Genomic DNA, 13,769 nt, shown 5'->3' with positions numbered 1-13,769 from the left:
CAGAAGGTGTTAGGGCTGGGGGGTGGGGGTGGGGGTGAAGGTCAGAGCTTCAGCAGAGCTGAGAACAGCTGACATCTTCCTCTGTGGGAACAGGGAGATCAACAGAGGACGAGAAATCAGGACCTGAAATCCAAGCTGACACCACACTACCATGTTATCAGTGCTTTGATGAGCAGTGCCAACTCTCTACCTTTACCTAGCTTCCCATTTGACTTGAATGGCACCCCCTCAATATTCAGGATCTAATCCTTGTCATCCTGAAGCCGCATCGCTGTAAAGAGTCTCCGATCATAATTATTCTCTTCAACGTGTGCAGTCAATTCATTCAGTTTTGTGACAATGCAGCACACATTCAGACACACTCTTTAGTTTCAAGTTTTGTGATTTTTAGAATCCAATTTTGAGTGCTGATACATTTATCCTCCTTGTCTCCTTCTATCATTCTCTGATGTTCATTATTCACATCACTACAATGCTCACAAGCCTCAATTTAGATTGGCTATGCTAAATTGCCCATTGTGTCCAGGGATGTGCAGATTAGATGGGTTAGCCATGGAAAATGTAGGGTTATAGTTTCATAGTAATAGAAGCAGGAGCAGGCCATTTGGCCCATTGAACCTGCTCTGCCGTTCATTAAAATCATGGCTGATCGATTCATTGTCTCAGCTCCTCCTATCTGCATGATCCTGACTACCCTTAATTCCCCTATTATGTAAAAACCCATCCAGTTGTGTCTTGAATATACTTAATGAAGCTGCCTCTACTGCTTCCTTGGGCAGAGAATTCCAAAGATTCAGTACTCTCCCGGAAAAACAGTTCCTCCTCATCTCTGTCCGAATTCTACTCCCCCTCATATTGAGGCCAATACCCTTAGTCCAGGTCTCACCCACCAGCAGAAACGACTGGATAGGGTGGGAGGGGGATCTGTGAGAAACGTTCTTCGGAGGGAATGGCGTAAACTTGATTGTTGGAACGGCCAACATAACTCCCGCCTTTTAAACTCAATCCCTTTAGTAATGATGGACAAAATTCCATTTGCCGTCTTAATTACTCGTTGCACCTGCAGACCAACCCTCTGATTCGTGTCCAAGGACACCCAGGTCCCTCTGCACAGCAGCATGCTGCAACTTCTCACCATTAAGTCATAGTCCTTTTTACTGCTATTCCCATGAAAATGGATGACTTCACATTTATTAACATTGTTTTCCATCTGCAGACCTTTGCCCACTCACTCAAAATATCTATGTTCCTCTGCAAAGTTTCACAGTCCTCTGCAAACTTTGACCTGTGACCCATTATCCCCAACTCCAAATCATTATTATAAATTGTGAATAATAATAATGCAACCAATGGATCAGATCGAAGCTCTGCAGTCCTACCCTATCCAGTAGTGAATGGTGGTGGACAATTAACAAACTCATTGGAGGAGGTGGCTCCACCAATATCCCCATCCTCAGTGATGGAAGAGCCCAGCACATCAGCACAAAAAAATCAGGCTGAAGCACTCACAGCAATCTTCAGCCAGAAGTACCAAATGGATGATCCATCTTGGCCTCCTCCAGTGATCTCCAGCATCATAGATACTTGTCTTCAGACAATTCCAGAAGTTTATAAAATGATGAGGGGCACAGATAGGGTGAATAGCCAAGGTCTTTTCCTGTTCTGACTGCCCATAACTGAGCAGGACACAGACAACTAGCCGTGGTTAATGCAGCGGAACATAGTTGACAGGAGTTAGACATCTTGGGAAAAATGTTTGCTTAAGATAGTTCTGACAAGTAAAACGATAATAACTCTGTCGACTCTTTAATTATTTAATCAATCTGTTCTAATATTTAGATTAGGTTGCTGAACAAAGAAACCTTGGAGTGCAGGTTCATAGCTCCTTGAAAGTGGAGTCACAGGTAGGTAGGATAGTGAAGAAGGCATTTGGTATGCTTTCCTATATTGGTCAGAGTATTGAGTACAGGAGTTGCGAGGTCGTGTTGCGGCTGTACAGGACATTGGTTAGGCCACTGTTGGAATATCGCGTGCAATTCTGGTCTCCTTCCTATCAGAAAGATGTTGTGAAACTTGAAAGGGTTCAGAAAAGATTTACAAGGATGTTGCCAGGGTTGGAGGATTTGAGCTATCGGACGAGGCTGAACAGGCTGGGGCTGCTTTCCCTGGAGCGTCGGAGGCTGAGGGGTGACCTTATAGAGGTTTACAAAATTATGAGGGGCATGGATAGGATAAACAGACAAAGTCTTTTCCCTGAGGTTGGGGAGTCCAGAACTAGAGGGCATAGGTTTAGGGTGAGAGGGGAAGATATTAAAGAGACCTAAGGGACAACCTTTTCACGCAGAGGGTGGTACGTGTATGGAATGAGCTGCCAGAGGACGTGGTGGAGGCTGGTACAATTGCAACATTTACGAGGCATTTGGATGGGTATATGAATAGGAAGGGTTTGGAGGGATATGGGCCGGGTGCTGGCAGGTGGGACTATATTGGGTTGGGATATCTGGTCGGCATGGACAGGTTGGACCAAAGGGTCTGTTTCTGTGCTGTACATCTCTATGACGCGAAGATCCTTCAAATATTTATAGATATAGGTCCTTTAGTAGTTACAGATCTACCTGCACAACAAAAAAATCATTAAAGCATTAGAAGAAAAGATTCCAACCAGTTTCAGATAGTGAAAGCAGCCCCATATCATACGGAGAGGAACGAATCATTGATACAGAAATTAGCAGACATTGGAATGTGAGGTGAATGAATACATCATAAGACACCCAAGGATAAAGATAGAGGTGACTGGTAAACATGGGAAGCAACAACTTATTAGCTAAAGAATTCTAACAGTAGGTGTAACCATAAATTTGATGGAACTGATCAAAGATCAATATGCATTTGGATCGTCTTTAATGAGGAATTTAAAAGGTTCCTGAAGCGATGGGCAAGTATCCAATGAATTGGCGGTTGCCACGATGCAGCAGGTAAATGTTACATGAATACAGGATCCAGTGTGAAAAAGCCTCAAGGAGGGAGATCAGAGTCTGGGAAACGTCACAAAGGTCCGGGGCCAGACCACAACCCTGTCCATCTCTTTATCATTCAGTGAAATGATTAACTTCATTGGAAATACATTGAGGTCAGCTGAAACTATACAAGATGCTGCACCAAAATCAGAGGGCTGTTTTCCCTGGAGCATCGGAGGCTGAGGGGTGACTTTAGAGGTTGATAAAATCATGAGGAGCATGGACAGGGTAAATATACAAGGTCTTTTCCCTGCGGTGGGAAAGTCAGAACTATATGGCATAGGTATAGGGTGAAAGGGGAAGGGACCCAAGGAGCAACTTTTTCAAGCAGAGGGTGGTGCGTGTTTGGAATGAGCTGCCATAGGAAGTGGTAGAGGCTGGTACAACTGCAGCATTTAAAAGACATCTGGATGGGTATATGAATAAAGGAAGTGCTTATAGAGATATGGGCTAAGTGCTGGCAAATGGGACTAGATTAGGTTAGGATATCTGCTAAGTATGGATGAGTTAGACTGAAGGATCACTTCTGTACTGTATATCTCTCTGACTCTAATTGGAACTAGCTGGGTGGGCACCATGGACCAGTTTAGGCCAAAGGGCCTGTTTCCATGCTGTCTTACTCTATGACTCTAAGTGGGCCATGGACTGAAGATTGGCAGATGGAGTTTAATTTAGATCAATGCATTTTGGTGGGTCAAACCAGGGCAGGACATACATGTCAATTGTAAGTGAGCTAGAGGGTGCAGGTGCATAGTTCCTTGAACGTGGACTCAGAGGTAGACAGGGCGGTGAAGATGACTTTCAGCACGCTTGCTTTCATTGGTCAGAGCACTGAGCATTGGAGCATCCCATGGAAAGAAATCAGAGTTTACGTTTTGGGTCTGGTGCCCTTCAAAACTGATCCCAAAATGTTCACTCTGATTTCTCTCCACAGATGCTGCCAGATCTGCTGAGCTTTTCCAGCAACTTCTGTTTTTGTTTCTGATTACCAATGTCCAGTTTCTCAGTATTTATTGAGTTGGGACATTTTGTTGCAGCTTTATAAGATTTTCGTGAGACCACTTTCAGAATACTGCCTTCAGTTCTAGTCACCCTACTATTGAAAGGAAATTATTAAACTAGAAAGGGTGCAGAACAGATTTACTAGGATGCTACCGAGTCTGGAAAAATTGAGTTATAGGGAGAGGTTGGATAGACTGGGATTTTTTTCTCTGGAAACTGAAGGGTACTCTTATAGAGGAAGATGGAGAGTAATAGGGGAATGGGTCTGGGTGAGATACTCTTCAGAAGGCCAGTGTGAATGTTTTGGGCCAAAGGGACTGTTGCCACACTGTAGAGATGCTATAATTCTATGATCCAAAAACCCATCCAGATGCCTTTTAAACGTTGTTATTGTATCTGTCTCAACCACTTTCTCTGGCAGCCAACGCCACATACAAAGAACAAAGAAAATTTACAGCCCAGGAACAGGCCCTTCAGCCCTCCAAGCCTGAGCCGATCAAACCTACTGTGTAAACCTGTTACCCACTTCCTAAGCATCTGTATCCCTCTGCTCCCCACCTACTCATGCATCTGCCTAGATGCATCTTAAATGAATCTACCATGCCTACCTTTACTACCTCTGCTGGCAATGTGTTCCAGGTGCCCATCACCCTCTGTGTAAAGTACTTGCCGCATGTATCCCCTTTAAACTTTCCACCTCTAACCTTGAAAGCATGACCTTTCCCAGGGTGAAGGGCTTCACTCTGGGAAAAAGCTTATCTCTATCCACCCTGTCTATACATTTCATGATTTTGTAAACCTCAATCAGGTCCCCCCTCAATCTCCTTTTTTTCTAATGAAAACAAACCTAACCTCTCTTCATACCTAGCACCTTCCACACCAGGCAACATCCTCATAAACCTTCTCTGAACTCTGTCCAAAGCGCCCATATCCTTTTGGTAATGTGGCGACCAGAACTGTTGCACCACCCTCTACATGAAGACGTTTCCCCTCAGGTCCTTCCTAAGTCTTTCCCCTCACATCTCAAATCCATCCCCTCTTATCTTCAATTCCCCATCTCTGGGGAAAAGACGACATGGGTAAGGTTGATCATACGAAGGGAAACCGACTGACACAGCGTGAATTGGAGTTGCTCTGAAAATAAATCTAGACTCTGAAAATAAATCTCCAGTTGCTCCCTCCCCTCTGTAAGGTTGTCAGAATTGTGACAAAGGAAACAGAGATTCGTTGACCGACAGTGAAGGTCGGAACTGAAGAGAAATAAAACTTCAGATGGAATCTTTCAATTCCAGTCACTTTTGAGACAAGAGGCTGGAAGTAAGTGGAAATTGCCAGGGTCTTAATTGCTGGCTGAGTCAGAGTTCGATTCCTCCCTCGGGGCAACTGTCTGTGTGGGTTTCCTCTGGTTGCTTCATTCCCTCCCACAATCCAAAGATGTGCTGGTTAGGGTGAATTGATCATGCTTAATTGTCCCACAGTGTTCAGGGATGTGTCGGTGCGGTGCATTAGTCAGGGGTAAATGTCGAGCAATAGGGTAGAAGAATGGGTGTGGGTGGGTTACTCTTCAGAGGCTCAGTATGGATTGTTGGGCTGAGGGCCTGATTCTGCACTGTAGAGATTCCATGATTCTTCTACGATTCATACAACTATCGGCCGGATGAAGTGGCCAAGTCCTTACCTCAGAGGGAGCAAGACATTGTCTTGGCATCACCACTTTCTGATGGAAATTAATATGAGAGACTATTTTGGGAGCTGGACATCTGTCAGTTGGACATTGATGAATCTTTGGCTTTGCATTAATGAGATTTACAAGAAGAGGGGTGACCTTATAGAGGTTTACAAAATCATGAGGGGTGTGGGTATGGTGAATAGTTAAGGATTCCCCCCCCCCCCCCACCCCCAAGAATGGGGGAGTCCAGAACCATGGGGCATAGGTCCAAGATGAGAGAGAAAAGACACAAACAGGACCCAATGGGCAACCTCCACCCCCAACCCAGAGGGTGGTGCGCACACAGAACGTGCCATTAGAGGAAGTGGCGGAGGCTAGCACAACCACAACATTCAGAACAGACCAATGGGAGCAGCTTGGGTGTGTCCAGCATCCTCGACCACATTTCCTACTTTTATTTTAGATTTTTGCCTTAAGCAGGAGGAGTTGGAAGCTTCAGTGAGTGTCTCTTGGCTGCTACTCTCTCTGAATTTGCTCGTTGGTTTGTTCCTTCTGGAGAACACGATGTGAAAATGTGTGTTGGAATTCGCCTTTTTGCCAAAAAGGGTGTGTTTAAAGGGATGTTACTGTATCGGAATAGTTAGTTAGTAACAGTTACTCTGTGTCTATTAAGTTTCCAGTCTGCAGAATTATCCTAAATTCCTCTCTTTAGCTGTATTTTAATGACAGCCTTTAAGCAAATCATGTTTTGCTTAACGGCCAGCAGTCACATTTCACATATGGCTTTAAAATGAGAAAAAATGAGGGTCACGGCTACCTTCTTAAAGTATTTGTCCGGGGATCCGGTCTGGTCCGTAACAATTGTGCAGTGAGGATTCGATCTGTCAAACTGGTTCAAGCTCCTTCCACAGCCAAGTACACAGGAAGACTCTCACTCAGGTAGTGTTCCTGGGAATACTTCCTCTGATGGTCAGTCGAACACTTTCACACACATCTGTGCGTGTTCTCACACTCCATGCATTTCCAATCGCACTGATGTTTAAAAACCTTTGAAGCCAACAGAATAGATAAATGTTTCACATTTGAGGTCCAGAGACTTGTGATCTTCAGATCATGGCGAGTTGAGTGTATGTTTCAGACCTGAAATGACTTTTGCTTTCAGACTTCTCTCTGTAGATCCTTCCCTTCTTGTAACCTGTATAAAGAGATTATGAAAGTCAGTGCAGAGATTTAGAACAGACAATTCTGGTTTACACATTCCCAAAACCAAAAGATCTTCCTTTACATTCTGTTATCTTATATACCGTAACATTTGATCAGAGACTAATAGGGATGTGAGCACATGCGTTATCTGGATAGTCAGACCATCGTAACCTGAATGACTCCTCGAGTTGTAAGGCATGGAAACAGACCCTTCGGTTCAACTAGTCCATGCTGAACATAATCCCAAACTAAACTCGTCCCACTTGCCTGCTGCTGACCCAATATCCCCCCCCACACCTCTCCTTTTAAATGTTATAATTGTAGCAGCACCACCACTCCCTCTGGCAGTTCATTCCACACATGAACCACTGTGTAAAAGACCTTTGCCACTTCTGTCTCCTCTCACCTTAAAAATGTGCCCCATAGTCTTGAAATCCCCCAGCCTATGGAAAATACACCTCATTCACTTTATCTATACCCCTCAAGATTTTATAAACCTCTACCAGGTCACCTTCAATGTCTGAAGCTCCAGTGAGAAGAGTCCCAACCGATCCATCCTATCCACATAGCTCAAACCCTCCATCCCCAACAACATCTGGTAAATCTCTTTGAAACTCTCCCCACCAGTCAAAGGATCAATGATTTCAAAACTGAATGGGTATTTGAAACAAAAATAAACTTGCAGGGTTACAGGGGGCACAGGTGTTGTTCTTAACTTAAAATATCAAATTAAAACCTTTAGTATCATAATAACCATGGGACAGCACAATGGCTCAGTGGTTAACACTGCTGCCTCACAGCACCAGGGACCAGGTTCAATTCCAGCCTTGGGCAATGTTCATGTGGGGTGTGAACATTACCCCAGTGTCGGCATCGGTTTCCTCCCACAGTCAAAGAGGTGCAGGTTAGGGTGAATTGGCCATGCAGATGTACCCATAGTGTTCAGGGATGTGTAGGTTAGGTGGATTGGCTATGCTAAATTACCAGTGTCCAGGGATAAGCAAGCTCAGGGGATTAGCCATGGAAAATGCAGGGTTGGGGTAGATCTGAGTGGGATGTTCTTTGGAGGGTCAGTGGCAACTTGGTGGACCGAATGGCCTGCTTCCCCATTGTAGGGATTCTACGATTCTAACCCTCTGTCTTGAAATTGAGTCATAGACGTCTATAGCATGGAAACAGTTCCTATGATGCCTCGTTTTCACAATTAATTTAGTCCCATTCCCTGCATTTAGGCCATATCCCTCCATACCCCTCCCATCCATGTATCTGTCTAAATGTTTCTTCAATGACTGTTTGAATTCGTGTATCGCTGGACATCGGAGTGCATCTGGGAAAATTAACAAACAGTGAAATTCACAACTAATCTTGGAGGAACTGTTGGGCGAAGTTCACAGCACAGAATTAGATAAGTTAATTGTTGTTTTAAGTCTGTCTCAAGAGAAAAGCTGCAGTAGTGAGTATAGTGGATTCTTTCTTGATTATGTGTTTTTGGAGACAAGTCTTTTGATTAAACATAAAATATAAGCCATAGCTATTAATTTAACCTGGAGCAGTGTTTGTAGAGGAATAAAACGGTATTGTTTTCTGGGTCTGTAGATTGTGAAGGAGCAAAAATGGCCTTTGCAGTGATATGTACTTCTTGTCAAATGTGGGAGTTTAAAGAGAGTTCAAGGGTTACTGCGGATTATATCTGCCATAAATGCTGTTGGATGCTAATCTTATCAGATTGAGTGGATCGGTTGGACAGACAGATAGAAGCAATGAGGAATTTGCAACAGCAACAGTATGTGATGGATGGCAGTTATAGGAAGGGGGGAAAGTCTCAGATACAGTCACATAGATGGGTTCACTCCAGGGAGGGTGAGAGAGGTCGGCACCAAGGGCAGGAGTCTTTTGTGGATATATCCATTTCAAACAGGTATGCTGTTTTGGAAAATGTAGGAGGTGATGGATTCTCAGGGGAACGTAGCATGAACAGCCAAGTTTCTGGTATTGAGACTGGCTCTAATGCAATGAGAGATCAATCGTGTTAGGGGATTCTGTAGTCAGAGGTACAGACAGACGTTCTGTGGCCAGTGGAGAAAAAGCAGAATGGTGTGTTGTTTCCCTGGTGCCAGGATCAAGGCTGTCCCAGAGAGGGTGCAGAATGTTCTCACAGGGGAGATGGGCCAGCAGGAGGTCATTGTCCACATTGGAACCAATGACATTGGAAGGGAAAAGGTTGAGACTCTGAAGGGAGATTAGAGAGAGTTAGGCAGAAATTTAAGAAGGAGGCCCTCAAGGGTAGTAATATCTGGATTACTCCCAGTGCTACGAGCTAGTGAGGGCAGGAATAGGAGGATAGAGCAGATTAATGCATGGCTGAGGAGCTGGTGTATGGGAGAAGGATTCACATTTTTGGATCATTGGAATCTCTTTTGGGGTAGAAGTGAGCTGTACAAGAAGGACGGATTGCACCGAAATTGGAAGGGGACTAATATACTGGCAGGGTAATTTGCGAGAACTGCTTGGGAGGATTTAAACTAGCAAGGTGAGGGGGGGGGACCCAAGGAGATAGTGAGGAAAGAGATCGATCTGAGACGGGTACAGCTGAGAACAGAAGTGGGTCAACAGTCAGGGCAAGCAGGGACAAGGTCGGACTAATAAATTAAACTGCATTTATTTCAATGCAAGGGGCCGAACAGGGAAGGCAGATGAACTCAGGGCATGGTTAGGAACATGGGACTGGGATATCATAGCAATTACAGAAACATGGCTCATGCATGGGCAGGACTGGCAGCTTAATGTTCCAGGATACAAATGCTACAGGAAGGATAGAAAGGGAGGCAAGAGAGGAAGGGGCGTGGCATTTTTGATAAGGGATAGCATTACAGCTGTGCTGAGGGAGGATATTCCTGGAAATACATCCAGGGAAGTTATTTGGGTGGAACTGAGAAATAAGAAAGGGATGATCATCTTATTGGGATTGTATTATACAGCCCCCAATAGTCAGAGGGAAATTGAGAAACAAACTTGTAAGGAGATCTCAGCTATCTGTAAGAATAATAGGGTAGTTATGGTAGGGGATTTTAACTTTCCAAACATCGACTGGGACTGCCATAGTGTTAAAGGTTTATATGGAGAGGAATTTCTTAATTGTGTATAAGACAATTTTCTAATTCAGTATGTGGATGTACCTACTAGAGGAGGTGGAAAACTTGACCTACTCTTGGGAAATAAGGCAGGGAAGGTGACTGAGGTGTCAGTGGGGGAGCATTTTGGGGCCACCAACCATAATTCTATTTGTTTTAAAATAGTGATGGAAGAGGATAGACCAGATCTAAAAGTTGAAGTTCTAAATTGGAGAAATGCCAATTTTGACGGTATTAGGCAAGAACTTTCGAAAGCTCATTGGAGGCAGATGTTCGCAGGTAAAGGGACGGCTGGAAAATGGGAATCCAGTGAAAGTATACTCCTGTCAGGGTGAAAGGGAAGGCTGGTAGGTACAGAGAATGCTGGATGACTAAAGAAATTGAGGGTTTGATTAAGAAAAAGAAGGAAGCATATGTCAGGGATAGATAGAGTGAATCCTTAGAAGAGTATAAAGGCAGTAGCAGTATACTTAAAAGGGAAATCAGGAGGGCAAAAAGGGGACACGAGATACCTTTGGCAAATAGAATTAAGGAGAATCCAAAAGGTTTTTACAAATATATTAAGGACAAAAGGGTAACTAGGGAGAGAATAGGGCCCCTCAAAGAACAGCAAGGGGGCCTTTGTGTGGAGCCACAAAAAATGGGGGAGATATAAACTGTAGGGAAATAGATGGTGACATCTTGCAAAATGTCCCGATTACAGAAGAGGAAATGCTGGATGCCTTGAAACGGTTAAAAGTGGATAAATCCCCAGGACCTGATCAGGTATACCCAAGAACTCTGTGGGAAGCTAGAGAAGTGATTCCTGGGCCTTTTGCTGGGATATTTGTATCATCGATAGTCACAGGTGAGGTGCCAGAAGACAAGAGGTTGGCAAACGTGGTGCCACTGTTTAAGAAGGGGGGTAAAGACAAACCAGGGAACTATAGACTGGTGAGCCTGACCTCGGTGGTGGGCAAGTTGTTGGAAGGAATCCTAAGGGACAGGAAGTACATGTATTTGGAACGGCAAATACTGATTCGGGATAGTCAACATGGCTTTGTGCTTGGGAAATCAAGTCTCACAAATTTGATTGAGTTTTTTGAAGAAGTAACAAAGAAGATTGATGAGGGCAGAGCAGTAGATGTGATCTATATGGACTTCAATAATGCGTTCGACAAGGTTCCCCATGGGAGACTGATTAGCAAGGTTAGATCTCATGGAATATAGGGAGAACTAGCCATTTGGATAAGAACTGGCTCAAAAGTAGAAGACAGAGGGTGGTGGTGGAGGGTTGTTTTTCAGACTGGAGGCCAGTGACCAGTGGAGTGCCACAAGGATCGGTGCTGGGCCCTCTACTTTTTGTCATTTACATAAATGATTTGGATGCGAGCATGAGAGGTACAGTTCGTAAGTTTGCAGATGACATCAAAATTGGAGGTGTAGTGGACAGCAAAGAGGGTGACCTCAGATTACAACAGGATCTGGACCAGATGGGCCAATGGGCTGTGACGTGGCAGATGGAGTTTAATTCAGATAAATGCGAGGTGCTGCAATTTGGGAAAGCAAATCTTTGCAGGACTTATACACTTAATGGTAAGATCCTAGGGAATGTTGCTGAACAAAGAGACCTTGGAGTGCAGGTTCATAGTTCCTTGAAAGTGGAGTCGCAGGTAGATAGGATAGTGAAGGCGGCGTTTGGTATGCTTTCCTTTATTGGTCAGAGGATTGAGTACAGGAGTTGGGAGGTCATGTTGCGGCTGTACATGACATTGGTTAGGCCACTGTTGGAATATTGCATGCAATTCTGATCTTCCTATCGGAAAGATGTTGTGAAACTTGAAAGGGTTCAGAAAAGATTTACAAGGATGTTGCCAGGATTGGAGGATCTAAGCTACAGGGAGAGGCTGAACAGGCTGGGGCTGTTTTCCCTGGAGCGTCGGAGGCTGAGGGGTGACCTTATAGAGGTTTACAAAATTATGAGGGGCATGGATAGGATAAATAGGCAAAGTCTTTTCCCTAGCGTCGGAGAGTCCAGAACTAGAGGGCATAGGTTTAGGGTGAGAGGGGAAAGATATAAAAGAGACCTAAGGGGCAACTTTTTCACGCAGAGAGTGGTACGTGTATGAAATGAGCTACCAGAGGATGTGATGGAAGCTGGTACAATTGCAACATTTAAGAGGCATTTGGATGGGTATATGAATAGGAAGGGTTGGGAGTGATATGGACCCGGTGCTGGCAAGTGGGACTAGATTGGGTTGGGATATCTGGTCAGCATGGACGGGTTGGACCAAAGGGTCTGTTTCCATGACTCTACGACAGAATTGTATTCGCTTCCACCACCACCTCTGCCAATCTGTTCGAGACATTCTCCACTCTCTCCGTGTAAACGTTTGCCCCTCTGGACCCATTTATATCTCTCCTCCACTCACCTTAAACCTATGTCCTCTAAGTTTAGACCCCCACATGGGGAAAAAGCTTTGGCTGTCAACCTTATCTATGCCTCTCGTGATTTTATATCACGTCTCAGTCCCCTGTGCTCCTGGGGAAAAAAGAAGTCCTAGCCTATCCAGCCTCTCCTTATAACAACCTTCCAGCCAAGTAGCATCCCAGTAAATCTTTTCTGCATCCTTTCTACTTAGTAATATCCTTCCAACAGTAGGGTGACTAGAATTGCATGCTGTACTCCTTACCAACATCTTGTACAGCTGCAACAAGATGTCCCAACTCCTATACTCGATGCTCTGACCAATGAAAGCAAGCATGCTGAAAGTCTTCTTCACCTCCCTGTCTACCCATGACTCCACTTTCTAGGACTTCTTCGAGACACTGCAGTGTCACATGCATGTGAAATAGATTCAGTGCTATATTAAAGGCAGAAAAGAATAACAAAAGTATACGATTAGAGAGCCAGGAATTATGTATCGAGATAAGGTACTGAAATAGTCGAGATAAGCACCAACTAATAATGTCTACCAATAAGCATCGAATCTGTTTCACATGCAGTATTCAAACCGAGAGATCTAGGGTGCAGGTTCATAGCTCCTAGAAAGTGGAGTCACAGGTAGACAGGAAAGGCTTTTGGCCCGCTTGCTTTCATCAGTCAGAGCAATGAGCATCGCAGTTGAGATGTCTTGTTGCAGCTTTCACACATACCACACAATAACACAAGACATGACCCTGCCTTCCTAACTGACCGTCCCTTTGAATATCAAATGGAAAATACCCCTTTAACTGTGATGATCAGAAAAGATGGCATCCTTCGAAAAAAAAGTGTTGTACCAACAAATATTGGACAGAGGGAGAAAGTTGCACTTTGAGGTGAAGATCAATCTTCATTGAGAGAGGAGCAGCAGCAGCTTCAGAAGCTCATGGTCCAACTTCTGCATTTAGACATGGGGAGGGGGTGGGGAACTCTGATTGGTAGGAGGAGCAGGCACCTTCCAGTCCTTCTGGGCTTCCTATTGGTCAATCCCCAGACATGCGCCTCCTTGACCAGGAGATTCACATGTCAACTATCCAATGGGAGACAGCCAGCCTGGAAATATGGGGATTGTACCTGAAACAACCCCACAGAGGCATGTCACCATGTTACCCTTTATTTACATGTGCAGAAACCTTCACACTGGTCCAGTTTGCTCAGAGTGAAAAGAACCTCTGACATGGCTGTTTCTGTCAGCCAGGGCTCCCCGATTGGACCAGGTTAACAGCCCCAATCAAGGAACTCATATTCTTTGCGATCCACCTAACTGACATTATAATCACCAC

At 44.5% G+C, this 13,769-nt stretch overlaps 1 long non-coding RNA gene across 2 annotated transcripts in view; it reads right to left on the bottom strand.

Annotated features, from left to right (window-relative positions):
• The window catches only part of LOC148143203 (uncharacterized), a 29,961-nt gene that overhangs the window by 14,473 nt on the left and 1,719 nt on the right, over window positions 1-13,769 (bottom strand). For both annotated transcript variants that reach the window (XR_015751135.1, XR_015751134.1), the window contains exon 2: window positions 6,506-6,883. This is a non-coding gene — a long non-coding RNA (uncharacterized LOC148143203). The remainder of the gene's footprint in view (window positions 1-6,505; window positions 6,884-13,769) is intronic.

This window comes from Chiloscyllium plagiosum, unplaced genomic scaffold, assembly GCF_037043375.1.
Source record: "Chiloscyllium plagiosum isolate Xiang-an unplaced genomic scaffold, Cpla_swu_hap1 HiC_scaffold_27, whole genome shotgun sequence".
NCBI classification, from domain to species: Eukaryota; Metazoa; Chordata; class Chondrichthyes; order Orectolobiformes; family Hemiscylliidae; genus Chiloscyllium; species Chiloscyllium plagiosum.
The sequence above is the reverse complement of the archived record's forward strand: the minus strand, read 5'-3'. Positions and strand labels throughout refer to the sequence as shown.